This window comes from Heliconius melpomene, chromosome 18, assembly GCF_056956725.1.
Source record: "Heliconius melpomene rosina isolate 202511_hmr_F chromosome 18, ASM5695672v1, whole genome shotgun sequence".
In the NCBI taxonomy this organism is placed as follows: domain Eukaryota; kingdom Metazoa; phylum Arthropoda; class Insecta; order Lepidoptera; family Nymphalidae; genus Heliconius; species Heliconius melpomene.
In genome coordinates this window covers 2,306,652-2,320,488 of record NC_140406.1, presented here as the reverse complement: position 1 = coordinate 2,320,488, position 13,837 = coordinate 2,306,652, and the positions used below count along the sequence as shown (strand labels likewise).

Genomic DNA, 13,837 nt, shown 5'->3' with positions numbered 1-13,837 from the left:
AAGAAAAAAACTATTACAAACTTATAAATGTAGTTAATTTGAAACAAAATTAATACATACGACAGCAAATTTAAGATTGTCAACTTCATATGTTGTACTTCCCACTATCCTTAGTAGGTGAGTCCGATTCACACTCGACAGTTTTGTTATTATCTATGGATTTAAAGTGAATACTTAAAAGACAACCTCACTAAAATGATAAAATAATACCTTAAAAGACAAACAAAACAACAAAATAACAATCAACAATTTATTCCACAAGAAGTCACTTTAAGTAGAGCATCATGTTTCGTACAAAGTGTGGCTTTGTCAAACGAAAACATATTGTTATAATTGTCTGCACGTAACGGTTTTTACGCGATGATATCAAACGCTCTAGTATCTAGCACTAGCTCTAGCTCTAGCACTAGCGCTAGTGCTAACAGTATCGTGGTTTTGTATACTTCTGATTTCTTATTATGCTGTTTATGTATAATTTAATTATATACCTTAGATTAATACTGATTAATTATAGTTTTGTTGGTTTTTTTTCATCGTGGAGTTGGAGCGTAAGAGAATATAGACACGACGTGTGTGGATTCGATTCCCACTCAGGGGAATTAAATATTTGATATTTTCATTTCATTCTCACTTTAGCCCTGGATCTATTGCGGAATTGAGTTCTGCCACTGAACATGCAATCACTGAAAATGCAATATCTCAAGAATTCGGCGGCAAGTAGGGAACAGAAGTGTCTTAATGGGAACGAAGTGTCTCAACACTAGGTTTTCGTTTTAGTTATATAAATAGGTTGATGTCTGAACCATGTGTAATCTAATCTACTTGATATAAATATAAGCGTAATGTGATTTATGATATTTTTAAATTATATGTAAAACTAAAGTAAAATGATATTTTTTTAGTGCGCTTGAGCACGCGTTGATGTCTTTTTTATTGTATACTTATATAGACTTAGTAGACAACGCGAATACGATGAAATCGATTACTTATAAGGAAAATGAGTAAAATAACTTTACGATGTACCCCGCATACAGCCGAGAAGAGAGAAGGAACCTAAATTATTGAGACATTGCGTGTTGATTGGCGGAAATCAATGAATGGAAAGACGGAAATGAAAATAGTTAATTTTCCCGAGTAAGAGTTGAACCCACAACCCTAATTAAAGTTAACCGCTGCGCCGCTACTCTACGGCAGCCTCGATAAAAGTTATACGTATTTCTACACTTCGGACAATATAAAATTGATAAAGCAATAGCAATAAATTATTTTTTCACACTATATCATAGTAAACTTGAAATACACCTTCGTTAGTTCCCCATTGGCTATTTGCTACTATCTATAGAATTGTTGGTATCATAATTGAAGTGAAGCAAGCTTTTTGTGTTGGTAAAAGTAAAAATGATTGGAGTTAGCTCAGACTTAGAAATCACCGGAAAGAAAACTAATTATCTTTAAAATGGACTTAGTGTGTCGGTATAAATCGGCGGCAATGTCGGCGGTATAAATCAACTTAGTATATAAAAAGTGTGTATATTTCAGAATGAATAAAATGAATAGAATAAACTAAATGAACTATATATACATGACGATTTTGACTATTCTCTCTTTTTTGAGTAAATGGTCAAAATGTGTCCCATAGAATTAAGCTGTGGAACGTTGTGAAGTTCACGCGCACAGATCGAACTTTGACTAACCCAATGCGGTGTGCGGACATAACAGAAAAAAAATATAAAAAAAATATAAAATTTGAGGAATTTCCTAACTAGAGAGAAAAATCGCAATCACCTTACATTTTCAGTTCAGTAGTCAGTTGCGCCCGCGCATCCGGCCGACACACACGCGTGTGACCAGTGACAGTGCAATGCTACACAGTGATCGGATTCCGTTACCGTGCCATTGAAATCGTAAGTGAATTTACGTGAAATTAGTTAAACAACTTTCTTTGAAAGCCGCCAGATTTGGATTTTTAATAAAATTTGCAAAGTATAGTTAAAATTTGTCGTTTCTTGAGCGTACTTTTGTGTGTGTGAATTTTTTGTTGCGAGCTTCCCGAACTTGTCATCTTCAAGCGAATGTAGACGGTAAGTGCTATATTATTTAAATTTTAGCATAAATACTTCTTTATAAAATTTAAGAAAAAAATACAGATAAAAAATTTAATTATATCATTTCACTCCGCGCTGAATAGGTCAGTTGGACAGCAAAAATTAAAAAATAAAAATGGTCATGAAACAGAAAAGCAAGACAAATCGTCACGCAATCCCAAACTCAATTCCGAATGGCTTTAATTAGCGATATCGTGCACGTATTTAAATTATTTAGAAATCAGTCTCGATATGTGAAAAAAACAAGAACCGCCGAAGCGGCACGATGCATCTGACAGCTAACAATGTTATCTTTTATTTTGACACTTTTATACGTACGGTGCGAAGTGAAAAACTTTCGCGGAGATGCATTGCTAGACTAGTAGTGGATTACTACTTCTCTTGTCTATTTTTGTTCTATTAACAAGTTTTAAGTTTTAATTTATAACTTAATATATTATATATACATTATACTCGTATATGCACTTAGCGAATTTATAAGTTAAGCAAAACTTTGATTGACAATTATGAAAGGAAATATTTTTGCTGAAAATATAACTTGTCATTAAAGTTCAAAGTCTCAACTATAATGTAAATTAGATAAATTGATTATTAACATCATTTAATTAAAAAATAACTGTATCTATAAGATGTAGCAAATTAATAATAATGTCTGTTTTAATGACCTAATAAAGCTTTATCAACTTCACGACTTGTTCTAAAATATACATCAAAATTATTTTTTTTTAGTTTTTATAAATTGTAAGAAATTACTTAACGTGTCATTGTTCTTATAATTTGAAAATTAATATGTACCCCATAAATTGTCTATTAAATATAATAAACTTTAGTATGTATAAATAAAAAACTATCAGTATATGTGGACACAAATGCTTAATATAGATTTTTGTATGGTGATGACAGGACAATTTTTCAGTTTACTATTGAAATATGTTGATTACTAGATAGCAAAATCTTATATATATTAAATAATAAGCTGCAGTTTTTCTCCAACAAATTCTTGGAATATAAAAAAATATATATAAAATTGATAAAAAATAAACAATATGCAAAATAATATTTCGAAAACGCCCGCATAGACCTAAATAGATATTCCTAGTTTAGGTATATTATATAATAAAGTGCATAATAATATAAGTGCATGTGTAGTATATCTATTTCGTAATATGCCATTACTGTAAATTGTGTGGTATGCTTTTATTTAAAATAAATATATTAATTGAGGAAAGATATAAAATTAGGAATCAATAAAAATTGATAATAAAAGTGAAATGTTGAATTTAAAGAGACTAATTTACAATATAAAAATTTAGTGATATGTGTAGGTTTTCATCATCATTATCGTCCAGAATATGACGAATGCGAATGAAGTAAATAATTAGAAAAGTAAAGGATTATAAATTAAGTTATATAAAATGAACTTGTCACTCTTGATTGGCCCCCCTAGTCAATGGCCATATTAGAAAGATATCCATGTACTCGTACATACGGGTTAAAGACAATCGATCTATAAAAAAAACAATATTTACGTCTCATTTCATATTCATACACAATTTCAATTCAAATCGATCAAATATCGATAAATATTATACATGAACGTAAATCATATGATAAAATGTGAAGCACGAGCAATTCATATAAAACGAATAACATTATCATAAGAAACGATCCAGTACAGAATGTAGAATAATAGAACAGATATCTAATACTCATGCAAAATGCAACGACTCAAAAGGCAAAACGAAGATTGCTTCCTACGAGTGGGGTTACCATGGATTGGAAATAAGTGACACTTAAACACTGTGGTGTAATTAGTTTGCAGTTTCAAATGATAAGTTGATATCAATGAATTTGATAGGCTATCATATTATTTATTAGGCTATGACATTGATATATTTAGTATAGTTTAAGCACCTTAACGTTTTTATTTACATAGCAGGGTAGACAGAGGAAACCTAGTGTTAAAACACTTCGTGCCCTACTTTTTACTAAACATTCGAGACGTGGCAAATACTGTTAAATATTTTTTAAGTGTATAAAACATATTATAAATAATTGGCAATCAATTTGTTACACAAAAGTGCTACGGTTGTGGGTTCGATTTCCACTAGAGGAAATTAAATATTTAAAATTTTTATTTTCTCTCTCTGGTAAATAGGCAAAAGCGCGGCATTGAGTTCACCATTCAACACGCAATGCCTCCAGAATTCGACGTAAAGTGGAGAATAGAAGTGTCTTAATGGGAATGGATTGTTTAAAGCACTAGATTCTTAGTTTCTTTCCGTCTACTCGGTGTGTGCCAGATACAGCGTGAAGCTAAAAATAATATTACAGTGTCTAAAATATAAAATATATATAGTATCTATAAAGTTAAATGCATGGTTACCTCACATAGTAGTATGTCAGTGGCATAGTGAGAGCCAGAAGTGTATCGACCCGGTACGCAGGCTCGAATTAGTGTTCATAAAGTTAATTAATAACAATAAACGTAACGCGTGCTGAGTAAATGAATACGTAGATTTTAATGGCTTACTTACATGTATTAGTTTGTTGATTTTATTTTGTAATTCTTGTACATTTTCTGCTATAGTTGTTTAGTTGGGGGTATGTTATCTTACATGTTAATTAAAAGTTCAGAATATATTTAGGACAAATATTTTACTGGACGTAGATTTCTTTAATAGCACGCTTCGCTTCGTTAAATATTGAGCGGAGAACAGAGTGACCAGTCGTTTAAGCGCATCAGGTTGTGGGTTCGACTCCTACTTGAGAAAACAGCTATCTGCTGGATACATTATGAAGCTGAAGAAAAGGAAGAAAATGGAGTGCTTTAGTAATTGAGTCTCTCTGTCTACCTTTCTGTGTAAAAGCTGTGATGACGCATGAGGCTCGTTATGTGTACGTCGATATTTAATGTGTACTTATATGAAAAGAGGGAGATCGAATTAACATGTATTTCTATTCTCATCAATCTCACAAATCAACATTCAATCTCACAATTTAAGAAATAGAAGATATATGAATAGAAATAGCTAGTGTTTAGTGTGTGTAAAAGCTTCTTCAGGTTAAGAATAGAAACAACCATTCGGTTCCAACACTTTATTGATTGATACCACTGTGCCGTAAAGTAAGTGTATTTGTCGAGGCTCAGGCAAGGAATGAATCCCGACTACTAATTCCATGCCTTTTATATTATTAGTCAAATCAACAACTATCTTGACAAATACAATTATAACAAAATTGTGTCATTTGACTTCACAAAATATTACTTATAAAGTTTAACAACAAAATACTAATAAAAATAACTTTACATTATAATAAATTCACAACGCTAACATGTGATAGACATTGTAATTTTTAAAATTTAAATATATATTTTTAAATTTAAATATAGAAGGAAAAAATGTAAACTGAAAAATTAGCTTCGCTCAGCTAAATAAATGAACGGTTTGAGCAAATATTTGGCTTGCAGATTGCAGCTATTATAACGGAAGCAAAACATTATGCAAAAAAATAAAACTTTTGGTAAGTCAGTTCCAAAAGATTAAATATATTTTTTATATTTATGTAACAAAGTCTATATTTTTATATAGGGTTATATAAATATTTATTTTAGTGCAAATTTAGGTTACCAAATCCGTCAAGGAAGTATTTGTGTTATTTTTTTATTTAATAATTTATATTACGCCTTCAATTATTTTTACTAAACATAATATATTTTTGAAAAAAAATTATAACTTTTAAAGAATTTTCTCAAATGCCTTGAATAAAACACAAACATTAAATAAAAATATACACAGCCATGAACAAAAATTAATTTCGACATTCACACGAACTCCGCTTTCAGAAGCAATATTGCTTGGGACCTCTTGAACGTGAAACGCAAATTACCGTCAAGTTAATAATAAAATGAATACCTGAGAACCTTTCGGGCAAAAGTAGACTAATTAAGTGCAATTATAGTGTTTTGTGTATCTTTTAATCAATTTACTTTGTATCAGGTTCAGCTACGTAATATTCTGGGTAGTCGGGAATTGTACAAAAATTATAATTTTTTTATTTAGATGAAAATGGTCATCAAGCTCATCACACTGTGATTAATAGTGATAGTGATTTAACTCAATAATTCTATAACAATTTCTTATAATTTTTTGGTCAAATCAATTGAGAATTTAAAAAATCCGCTTTGAACTCATGATCTTGCAAAATTAAATATCATAAAAATTAAATTTGTTGTTTCGTTTGATTTGTTCGTTGAGCTTTGCCACTAAGCACACAATATCCTGAGAATTGGACGGAGAATAGGGTACAGAGTGTCATCACACTAGGTTCCCTCTGTCTATTCGGCTTTAGGTGGAACACAGCACGAAACTAAAAAAATATCTGTGAATGCAAAATCTTTACAAATATACAAGATATAATATGTATTTTATACTACATTTTTATCATCTTTCTAAGAAATGGTAAAAGGCTGTACTTAATAATATTTTTCAAATTCCTACGCTATCATTAGTCTATGGGTCATTTTATATACATTTTAAAGATGCCGTTTCAATGAGTCATCTGATAGATACTTTTTATCGTAAGTGAACGATTTACATAAGTGCATCGTCCGTATCCTGTCGGGTTACTTAGTTACTCAGATTGTTAATTCGTGGGTCATGGGTTTGATTCAATCAATCAATTTGTTCTTTTTTTGTAGGTTCAATCTGTATCCCGCATATTGCTGGGTAGGTAGAGGGAACCTGGGAACCTAATGTTAAGACACTCCGTTCCCATTAACAGTTCCCCACTTTCCGCCAAATTCTGGAGGCATTGCGTGTTGAGTGGCGGTTTGCCTTGTTGCCAGAAGGAGGAAATGAAACTATGAAATATTTCGTTGCCTAGAGTGGTAATCGAACCGTTGCCGTCGTGTTAAAGTCTCACGCTTGTGCTCTTGTGCCACGACGGTCTATATATTTATAACTTACTCATAATACCAATAAAAATAGTAAAGATAGTTACTAAGCAAATAAAAAAAGAAAATAATTGTTTGAGATAGAGGTGAGTGCAAATCTCGCCACGAGATCAAATAACACAAATGTCTTTTTTTACATTCGCGATGTAGCCCGCATATAGCAGAGCAGGCAGAAAGAACCTAAATTGAGACATCACGTTCTGTAAAATTTTTGAGACATTACGTGGCGGAACTCAACGCTGCGCCTTAATTCGTCACAGAAGCGATGAAATAAAAATAATTAATTCTTCCCAATGAGAATCGAACCTACAACTGTAGCGTTTACAGTTATAATATACAGTTAATTAATTAATTAATTAATTAAGTCCTCAATAATGTACAATTTATGATACGTTAATGATACAAAATATACGAATTTAGTTGAAATACCACTAAAATTATACTAACAATAAATTATGTTGAATATTTTAGCAACATATTAAAATTATGAGCATTTAAATTAGAGTGGGGTCTTTAACGATTTATCGTTTAACTACAAAGCTATGTAAATAGTTAGTAATTACTATGGAAATGAGCTTCCGAATACACGATATATTTAATTGAATATATTAAATAACGGTAGGTATCTATAATAGTGTTTGTGTTTATTTTGTCTATTTAAATATTATATTTGAGTTGGTGAGTTAATGGTGTTGCAGCTTGGCGTGCTGGGGCAGTGTCTGGTTTTAAACGCTATGGGGATCATTATTATCAAAGAAATCAAAATTCTTTTGGGAAAATTATTTTTAATTTTCTTGCGGAAAGCGGAGAACAAAATGTTTTAACACTAAATTCTCTCTGCTGTGTGGGATGAAGCGTGAAACTGATAAAATAAAATAATAAACGTCAAAATCAGTCCCATAAAACGAAGAGTAAGATAGAAGAGTCACGTTTTTACAAAAAAACCGTATTTGGCAACATTCCTTATCTAAATAAATTATATATTTATATATGCCAAATTAAATAAAATTTAAGCTTTTTTGCATAATTGATTAATTGGTGGTCAGGCATACACACATTAGAGACATAAATTCCCACATAATCGATATAAAACCGATTAATTTATCTGGATCTGAACCCGCACTACCGGTTTCGTGTTATAACCATTGCCTATACACATTATATAGATTGATGATACCCGTGTAACGTAATCAGTACTAATAAAGATGGTAAGGACATACTGGTTAGTGAACTGGCTTCACGTTCGTGGTCTGCTTACTTTGTGGTTAAAAATAACTGTTCAGTTATTTATAACTTAACTTTTATTGGAGTCAGATTAACTTTTATATTGTTATAGTTGATTTTAATTATTTATAGTAATTAGTAGGTATTTGTTAACTTTCATCTTAATCAGAAACAGAAAGCCTTATAAATAATATTTCGTTCTGTTTCGTAGGTAGATATAGAGTGAGCGAGTAAGGTATTTAAACAATAATTAAAAGTTAATAATAAAATGCATTTTTTTTCTAGTTGGCAATGAAGACAGAACCGTTACACTGTACTAATTTGCTTAAGTACAAATAAAAAAATCTGAGACGCACAGACATACAGCTGAAAATATTATGGTTATAGAAGCTGAAATGTGGGAAGTAGGTTTCTTGGTAATTATAGAGGAACTGATTTCCCAAGTTTCCTTAGATATTACGATGAACATTCAAAAAATCATGAAAAACAGAAATTTGAATAGTATAATAGTCTATTCAAAAGGATAAATAACTTACAGGGCAAATGTCATTTATTGTATACTTTGTTATGGAAATTGAAATAATTAACTCTCCTAAGAAGTCATTAAACTGACAATCTTCGCATACATAGTTAGAAGCTATGCCGCTGCGCCACGGCGATTTAACTCGCTTTAATATAAAAAAAAAAATGTCCATAAAACACCATTTTAAATTCCGATTCTTAATATACAATTACCCTAAAATTATCAAAACCTAGCACATATTCAGTACCTATAATAAAAAAAAAGACACCCACCTTTAATGTATTACGACACTCATTTAAAAAGGTGCTTAAGAATGTTGCTTCACCCCAGTAATAGGAAACCATCCCGATAGTATTAATGACACGTTTAAATTAAGCGGTTAGCTTATCAAGTTAAGCGACGTTTTAGATAACTAGATAGGATCATCAGTTTTACGATGCAGTTAAATATTTATTGATTACTGCCGAGTATAGGAATCTAATTGCAGGAATCAAGTGGTAGTGAGTTTGAATTTAAATAATGTAGTCGATTAGAGTTAATATAAGTAAGTAGTAGGTGTAAGGATTATGGCTTTGACCTAGGAGTAAGTTTTGCAATTACAAAGCTATTAAAGAACGAAAAGATAGTAAAAGTTTTAATTTGAAAACTTAATGTAACGGGATTTGAACGTAGAAATGTCTTATTCAAGATGTAATTTTATCTACATACCACGATTTGTCTTTAAAAAGAAATATTGGAAAATGAAATGGAGATCAGAGTGACTATTTTAACTTGGAGGAGTGACACCCAACGGACCCTACGAACAGAGTGTGTAAACCCTAGATTTCCTGTCTTCCTTGCTATATTCGGGATACAGAGGACCAAAAATATAAAAGAAAAATATTATGAATTATTTTTCTTCTTCTTATATCTCTTCAACTTCTATATAGGAATTTTGTTTCCTTTTTACTTAAAAGCAATCTTAATACAATTCTACATTGCTCACGAATCCGCTCATATCATTAATACATTCACATCGTGTGCAATAAAACTGCAATTACGATACAGTTCGTGTCAGTAATTTGGCATTCAAAGCACTCAAGCAGCCATGGCTATTCGGAAAATAGATTGAGTCACACGTATTTTTCTAATCAATTCCTTAGATTCCTTAATTGCTGTATTCGAATGCGTGAATCTAAAAAATATATTTCTTAGAAATTAAATGGAATGTAAGAGGAAAATATCAAGTATTTTTCTTTATAAACAAATGTATACTACTTTCTCTCAATATAAAATGAAGAATTTCTCACTTTTTTATATTAAAAACAACGTCCGCGCATTCATTTGCATGCTGCACGATTCACGATCTGTAAAAGTAAAAGTATTACTGTAAAAGTAAAAATATGTACAAAAAACCTAAATAAAATAAACGTATTTACTTTTTTGTAGGAATTCTAATATTTTTTACGAATATTTTGTGATAAAATATTTCTGATATTTATGTCAATAGTTAATAGTTATGTTTATACCCAATCAAGAACAAATTTATTTTCGTTTGTCTTCGTGGTTGTGGATGTATAATATACTTAATATTGCTAAACTTTTAATATTGTATTTATACATGTATATTCTTAAGACAGTATAATTAGACCGGAGAAACAGTTATATTTATACTTCTATACTAATCTATACTTATGGGTATACTATGTAATAATATATAGCTGAAGAGTTTGTTTGGTTGAACGTATTTATCTCAGGAACTATTGCTTCGAATAGAAAAAAATATTTTTGTATTGGAGAGTCCATTAGTGGACGAAGGCTATGTTATATTATTATGATAATCGTTTCGTTGCAATTCTCTGTAACTGTAGCATAATTATGACACATTTTTACACAAATTTAAAAGTTGCCAAGTGACTTAGTTATTTCGCGATTAGTAAAGCATGTAAAAACTAGATAAATATATTGAGAATATAAGTGAGCGTTCTGCTCCCGGTTTTGCCCGCCTCCGCTACATGTTTATGGCTACTTCGATGTTTGCCGTTTTGGTGGTTAACATCAATAATGGTTTTTATATTACATCACAATGCAAATCTTTGATATTCTTGGTCTTACTCTCATATAATATGCATTAATTGGACTTATAAACTTCTGAAATCTATTAAACGATATATCCAAAACCAGATTTAAAATGAAGATACGCTGAGAGAATTTGAAATTTGTATGAAAATTATTTAATCAAAGGTGGACTCACCTCACTATATCTGTCTGCCTGTCCGGTCAATGACCTGAATAATTAAAATACAATTAAACCTTTTCCACTGTTGAATCCAGTTACAAGATTTGTCAAAATCATACATGCCGTTACGCAAAGTGACGTTGAGTTAGAAGCATTCAGAAGCAAGAGGTAGGCGAAGCATGAAGTTATAGTTAATATTTTTAACTAAAACAATAATACTTATTACATTTTCACGCTGTATCCCGCACATAGCAGGGTAGGCAGAGGGAACCCCGTGTTAGCTGTAAAGAGACTCCATTCTCCACTTTCCACCGAATTTTAGAGTCAATGTCTGAATTGAACACCGCGCTTTGCTTCGTTATCAGAGCGAAAAAATGAAAAAGCAATAAAATAATTCATTTCTCCGAGTGGGCATCGAACCCACAACTGACGCGTTCACACGCTTGTGCCACTGCGCCACGACTGTTCTCAATTATATTATATATAAATGTTTTTTTAAATATAACTTTAAAATGATTATCTTTGTCAACATCGTGAATTATTCGTGTATAAAATATAAATTGAATAACTGCAAAAATACTATTTCATTTCGTACAAAATCACGGTTTACAGCACATTTTCATTATCATAACGACCGTCGAGCGGCGCGCTCTGGTTTACGCTCAGAATATGACAGTCAAACAAAAAGTTTAGTGTTGAATAACACTGATAAGTTGAAATATTTTTTTTAATAAATAATAAATACTTAACAGTAAAAAAAATATTAAAAATTTTATTTTTCAAATCTCATGTGAAAGTTATGTTACTAATATATTTTTTGTACTTTGTAACTATTTTTATTTTGAAGTTATTAAAAAAAACTTAAGCAAAGAAAATTTATTATTTCTATAGAATTTCAATTATACTACATAAATGCATGGAAAATGAGCTTTGCCTCTACGCACGTTTTGCTTCCCTCGTTGTAATGACAAAAACAATCACTTTTTCTAGAATAACGTTTAATTAGGTAGGTACCGTATTATACTAAAAAAACACTGACACTACTATACGAAAAAAGTCACTCACGCAAAAGGATAAGTTTTCCAAGGTTTTTTGAGTAGCGTTGCTAAATTTTGTTAATTGCCAAATATGTAAATGTAATTAATTAATAAACTATATCGGATATAATTATTATAGTGTAATAAAAAGGAATAAAAACTCAATTAACACAATATAAATAAATTATTTTGAAATAATTAGTCGAATGGGATTGTCTATAACTATACATTTTGTATACCTTTCTTATCTTTTATGCAGCAGAGAGACCTAAAGCCTTACGTCATGTTTTACGTTACAAGTAATAAAATATTTTAAGAATACACTTTGCCTTTGTACAAATAGAACCCATAACTATCGTTTGTAAGGCCAGTACTATGCCATACTTCTTTATTTTATTAAATTATCAATTGTTTTAATATTGTGTAGATTAAATAGGCCGACGCTTTTATTTATTGTAAACTTTATATTTATAAAACATATTTATTTAGAGAGCACTTATTTGTTTTAATAAAGGAAAGGAATTTTATATAAAATATAAAGTACATTAAATAATAATAAAAATACTATAAATTCGTGTTCATTTGGATTAACAGTCCAATCGTAAGGTATATTAAATACGAATTGACGTAAAAATCATCAATATGAGTCAATTGTTTGATATCTACACATATATACATAAACTGATAAACACATTACTTTCCTTTGCGTCGCACAGTCGGTTGAAAATATTAAATATGAATTGCAGTGAAAAACTATCCAAGCCACCGTTACGCGAAAATAAGAGTAATTTGCACACCGCAAATCGGCCTTATTATGTTAAAGTGGCACCACGTATTGTCTTGAAGACGAGGAACTAGTTGTCTTTCACTTTTTTGCTTTATAAGTTGAGAAGATTTTAAAGTAAGCGGAAACTCTTTATATTATAAACTAGTTGTTACTAGTCCGAATCTTATTAAATTCCGAATTATCTTTTTATTCTTTTTCTTTTGTTTAAATAATTTTTACATTATTTAAGTGTTACTCCAGACACGATAGAGAAGAAAAAGATAAAATTCTAATTTTTTTTCTTAGTAACTAGCTACTAGCATAAATTATGCCCTAAATGGAATGTGAATCCACAATAACCGCTTGCAGTAAGATAAACCATAACGATATGTATATATAATTAAAAAATAATTGACTTGCATTAATAAAAAAACAAATTCCTTTACAAAACTAGTTTGGAATTAGTTTTAGATACATACATCAAATCAATTAATTAAATTACTCTCCGGCCGTGATATGGAGTTCAGTATAAATTCTAACCCACATACTAAGCAGTTCCACAGATCCACTCTCTCCTACGTAATTAGTATCATATTTTAAAGTTCTCGTTAATTTAATAAGGTAGAAAATATTTATATCAGAGCGTGAAAGAAAATTTTTATGTGATATCACTAATTATGTTTAATATTTTTTCCCCGATTTATAGTTGGAAATTAATTAGTAATTTCATTTTTGAGACATATTTCATATATTTAATTTTTATTTTTTCTAATATATGGTCGGCAAGTGATAATAGTGGGTTTAAATTTAAATGAAGCATTTGTCGAAATGTTTATATTTAATTACAAATAATTTTCATTAGCCTATCTTTATAAACAAAGACGGTATTGGGTACTGCTGTACTCACCAGCACACAGTGTCAATAAAATAAGTATAAAATGTTACCATTTTTTTTAGATTATTTTTTTCGTTTTCTTTACTACTAACAAAATAATGAAATGTAAAAT

The 13,837-nt window shown here is 30.2% G+C and overlaps 1 protein-coding gene across 2 annotated transcripts in view; it reads left to right on the top strand.

The window, feature by feature from the left end:
- The first annotated feature begins 1,815 nt into the window (after positions 1–1,815).
- The window catches only part of Sb (serine proteinase stubble), a 98,693-nt gene continuing 86,671 nt past the window's right edge, over positions 1,816–13,837 (top strand). For both annotated transcript variants that reach the window (XM_085201997.1, XM_085201996.1), the window contains exon 1: positions 1,816–2,081. The gene's annotated coding sequence lies outside the window, so the exon portion shown is untranslated. The remainder of the gene's footprint in view (positions 2,082–13,837) is intronic.